The following is a 5,513-nucleotide window of genomic DNA, read 5'->3' as shown; positions in this document are numbered from 1 at the left end:
TAGAGAGTCTTGTGCAACTGTTGTAACCCAAGAGATGCAAAGAGTACAGGTACCCTGGTTGCCACAACAGAAGGTACAAACCATCCTTAGCTCTGCCCACAGGCTCACTAAGTCATAGGTTTCTCTTGGTATCACTGAGACCATCTCAAGCTCCTGGAGCATGGAAAATGTTCCTACTATTTAAAGAATAAAACAAAATCATTCGTACATAGTATTGGCATCTAGTAGGTAATTCAATAAATGGTCTTGACTAATCAGTAATTTAGTAACTTTTATTTTTATAATGTGGGTTGTGGGGTGGAGGGGAGGAGAAACACAGAACAGTTTTTCTGTGGTTGATTCTATAAGTTTGGGTGGGGAATCAGGGCAGGAGAAAAATCTATTTCCTGGACCTTGAACAAAGATTTCTGGCCAGGCCTGCCGCAGACTCACTGCAGTCCATCCACCTTACTGTACAAATGGGTGAGTTTTGAGGCCCAGGCTGAAGAAAGGATTGGCCTGAGTTCGTACAGCTAGTTAGTGGGACAACGGAAGTCGGTCCCTACTTTTGCAAAAAGTACTCTAGGCAGTTAAAATTCTCTTTCTGCCCTGCCACCGAATGCCTGCAATTGTGATTCTTATTGCTTAATTTTTTCCAAAATGAGCTATGGCAAGAACAGGAGAGGAGCTCTGGGCAAAGGTTTCCAAAATGGAACAGCAATGCAACATAGCTGAACATGGCTGAACAATCTAGGGTGAACGGTATGGCCCTTAATGCCTTTGTGTGCCTGGATTTGCCACGTGTCTGGATGGTCAGCGGATGAGAACGCAGCCGAAACCTTGTTGGTGTTCAATCCTGTCTTGGCCACATCTTCCAGTCCCAGCGCTTGCCTCAAGGTATTGGGAGAACTAGGCCATATTCCCCACTCTTTTCAAAAGGCCCTTCTCGAACTCAGCTCAGGTCAAAAGGAGCACACGTACATCAGGGCTACGAGCAATGGGCTCTCCCTGAATCCCTGCCCGAGGATCACCAGCGCCAGTGCCTAGCAGCCTGCATCTCTCCCGAAGTAGCTAACGTAGGCGCTACCAAAAGGGAGACCATTTGGTCTTCGACAAACATTTGCCGACCCATGACTCTGTGCATGTCTCGAGGCTAGGACATGAGGATACGGCGTTGAACTGTGGCTCCCCTCAGCTACCCTCCCAGTCAAGTCGGTGAAGCAGACATTAAACAATTTCATAGGTCAGCACAACAGAAGCACCGACAATACATCAGGCACAGCCCAGGGGGTGCGAAGGTGCTCAAGACCGAGTCCGGCTCTCGCCACCTCAGAGACAAACAGGAAAACAGTGACAATACCGTGTTTAACTGCTGGGAAAGAGGTCTGCTTGGGAAGCTGGGGGAACTCTGAAGAGAGGGTTCTAAAGGGAGTTTTGGTCACAGAGCACTGAGAAAGTCCTGGAAAATCACCAACTGGATGGAAACAGTAATGGCTCCTGTTTTTGGCTTCCACTGGGAAATCAGATTAGCTGCCAGCCACAGAGCCTCAAGCCAGTTTCTGGGCTCTTGGAGCAAGGACAAGGAAACCCAGGGGAAGGTTTTGCTTTACTAGTTGTGGGCACAATTGTGACGCAAACTGAAGTTTTTCTGCCCTTCTGGAGCCTCCTCTCAGGATCTGTTCCAGTTTTGATTTCTCCTTATCTGAGAGGCCTTTCCCAGAAAGAATCCTAAATGAATTCATTCTGATCTGTGAATAACTGGTAAGAGCAGTGTCTCCCAGGTTTCTCTGAGGATTAGAATCACCTCGTGTCGTTCCTAATTATACTGTTGATCTTGTTTTTCTCCTGGTGCGATATTGTGATTTATAATAAGAAATATATATTTGGTTTTCCTCCCCATTTCTGGCACAGAGCTCCTAAAACTCTTGAAATATCCAAAGTGATGAGAGCAATAAAGGTGTCTGGATATTCTTAACAAACCCCTTTCAACCACATCTGAGTTTATGTTAATGCAGTGACTTCTGGAAAACCCCTAAGGATGGGGACCTCCAGAGGGGAGAGGGGCTGCAGGTTGAATCAGTCACCAGTGGCCAATAATTTAGTCAATCATGCCTATGTAATGAAGCCTCTATAAAGATCCAAAAGGACAGGGTTTGGAGGACCCTCAGGTTGGAGAACCAGAATGCTTCCGTGTGCCACCATGCTGGGCCCCAAACTCCACAAGGACAGAAGCTCTTTTGTTCAAGACCTCGCCCTATGTATCTCCTCATCTGGCCATTGGTTCATATTCTTTAATATCCTTTGTAATAAATCAGTAATCTAGTGAGTACACTGGTTTCCTGAGTTCTGTGAGCTGCTCTAGCAAATTTATCAAACCCAAAGGAGGGGGTCATGGGGACCTCTGATTTATAGCCAATTGGTCAGAAGTACAGGTGATAACCTGGACTTGTGATTGATATCTGAAGTGGAGGGCAGTCTTGTGGGACTGAGCCCTTAACCTGTGGGATCTGACACTATCTCCGGAGTGTCAGAGTGATAATGTCAGAGTGGAGTTCAATTGTGGGTAGAGAGTGCCAGAGTGGAGTTGAATTATAGGACACCCAGCCGGTATCAGACAGTTGGTCAGTGGTGTGGAAAAGCCCACACTTTAGAATTGTTGGAGCAGAATCTTACCTGGAAATTTTTATTCAGTAAGTCTGGGTAGGTTCTGGAAATCTGTTTTGTTTTGTTTTTTCAGGTACAAATAATATATGAAAGCAGGGACTATTTATTCTCTGAAAATGGGCAACTCTCCTTAAAATTCTCTGCTCGTTTTCTACACCTTCATGAAGTTGCAGGCTTTGTAAAATGAACAGGCTAATGCAGCTGGGCTCACAAATCAGACATACACGTGCTGAAGCCCCAGCGAAGTCTGAACTAGAAGAAAAGATACTTTCTGAAGTGATTAGCAAAGGGGATCAGAAAATTGTCCAAGCTCTGAATGTCAGAATAGTTCTGAATTCGTGGCTTTCTTTTGTGGACATCATGGAAATCTGTTTTTAACAAGGGCTCTGTGAACAAAGAAGAACAAAGAGCGTTGCTCACCACCCAGTTCCACAAGGGTTAAGTTGTAACCCACTGCATTTGCTGACGGACAGTGTACGCTGAGAGGAATTCAGGATGAAAAACAGGATGAGGCACTCTGTGCTTTGGACAAGCAGGCCCCATGGATAGTTAGATGTATATCTCAGGAAGAATTTCAATGACCCCAGATTCTTGCATCTTCTAATACGTAGGAAAGCACAGTTAAAATCATTAACTTGAGGTATCTGTTCTTTGTGAATAGCAATAATCTTTTACCAAGAATGTATGCTTGACTGCGCACATTTCCTAGCCGAAAGTCGTGGATAAACTGGTTTCTCCCTTACCTCTTTGGAGCAGTTTCCTCAGAGCTAACTGAATGGCTGCCTCCTGGGCTATAGTCCTCAGCAAGACCCCAAATAAAACTTAAACTCACAACTCTTATATTGTGTGTCTTTCTTTAAGTCAACAGTTACAGGTAATTCTTCAGGCAAATTTGGGAAACCATGATTTAAAGCATTATCCCCAGGGATTCACAATAAAAGCTTTGATTTCTAATCAAAATAACCCAGACTTAGTGAATAAAAATCTCAAACACACATACCTAAGTGGTAGAGTGTAAAGGTTTTAAAAACGTAATAATAAAACAGACCTTACACTGGAAAAGCATCCTACAGTTACATTTTCACATATACTATAAATATTACTACATCAGAACCTCCTAACAGCCCAGCAAACTCAGTAGGACAAGGATTCTTGTCCCCATTTTACGGATGAGGAAACTGCGCCAGAGTGTATCTTGTAATGTAATTGGAGAGCAAACAAATACGCATTAAATGGTGCAAGAACAACACGAAGCAAGATGCCTACTTTTGTAAAAGGATACCTTATAACACGGTTTACAAGGTCTGAAGGGATGTGGATGGAGCCCAAGGGTAGCTTGAAGCAAATAGGAGTCTGAAGCTTCCCAAAAGTAGGAGATACATCTGCATTTGGAAACTCAGTTATTTTCTATGGCACTGTGAAATCTTTCTACACTGGATTGTCATGTGAACTATACCAGTAATATCTTCCACAACCACATATTGTACCACAGACCAGTCTGACTTGCAAGGGAAGTACAAGCTTTGGTCCTTTTGCAATGCTCTGCTGACTAACCAGTTTGTGTTTCATGTGGCTGGGTCAAGATGGAGATGTCCTAGTGAAGGGAAGGTGGTGATTATACGAGGCTTTGCCTAGGATTCTTTCTGGACCTACCTAGGGCTTCAGATGCAGTGAAGTTGAAGGATTTCATTCATTTCATCCAATTGTATTTCTCTTCTGGATCAGGCATTCTGCTGCCAGCTATGGGTGGGTTTTGAGAAATTCTTAGCCTAGGCAGGAGAGAAAGGAAGACATATACATGACTAGTGATTACCTAAGTCAGGAAGAATTGCAAAGCAGAAAAAGTAACATTCTGTGATGGTGGAGCAGGAGTTAATGGTTCTCATGGACGACCCTGGAGGGTTTACAGGAGGAAGTGACATTTCCACTGGGCCTTGAAAGACAGAAGGGCATTATAAACTGTGGGAATCTGTGAGCAAAGGCATCCGAAGCCTGAGCCCAAGGGAGATCTACTGGCAGCCCATTGCTCGGGTGGGACAACTGGGGGAAATTCTTTGGGCCTTATACTTGTGGGGAGGGGACCTGGAGTGGCTGTACCTTACTCTCCTTAATGGACATGATTCAAATTTAATTTTGAAAATTCTCTTTAATGATACTCAAGGGGCTTATGAGCATTACTGACAGTGTGGCCTCCTCTCAAGAGGGAGTATTTTGGGCAGCCAGCGCTAGTTGAGTTGTCCCAGGCCCCACTGTCTTCCATGGATGGCCAGTTGATGGGCTCAAGTGTTGGGTTATTAGAAAAGGATTGCAGAGGACCTCATATAAAATGCTAAGGGGTTGTAGATACTGCTGAGACAGTGAAAGGTTTTAAGCAGAAGAGTAACTTGTCACGTATACATCTTAAATCTCTCTGGTTGCTGTCTGGGAGATGGTTTAGACAAAGACAAGAGTGGAATGAGAGAGTCCAATCAGGAGGCTACTGCAACGGTCCAAGCAAAAAATCATGGGGCCTAAACAGAGCCTGTAGCACTGAGGATGGCGTGGAGAAAGAGGTGGTTAATAAGACATCTCAGAGGCAGAATCAACTAGCCTCTGTCCTCATTCTGTGTGTGTGTGTGTGTGTGTGTGTGTGTGTGTGTGTGTGTGTAGGGGAATAAGACGAGGGAGGAGTCAAGGGTCACTGCCTAACAAGTGCAATGAGAGATGGTCCTCTGTAAGAGTCCCCTTTCTCCTTCCTCAAGGGGCGGCAGGAAGGGAGAGGAGGGGAAAGTCAGAGACAGCAGGGAGAAATCCAGAGGCCAGGTGGCAGTAAGGAAACCCCGCCCCCGGATCCGGCCCCGCCTCCGACTCCACCTCTTCTCCCTCTTCCC

This window comes from Balaenoptera physalus (assembly GCF_965194825.1).
Source record: "Balaenoptera physalus genome assembly, chromosome: X".
Classification (NCBI taxonomy): domain Eukaryota; kingdom Metazoa; phylum Chordata; class Mammalia; order Artiodactyla; family Balaenopteridae; genus Balaenoptera; species Balaenoptera physalus.
Note: the sequence above shows the minus strand (reverse complement) of the source record.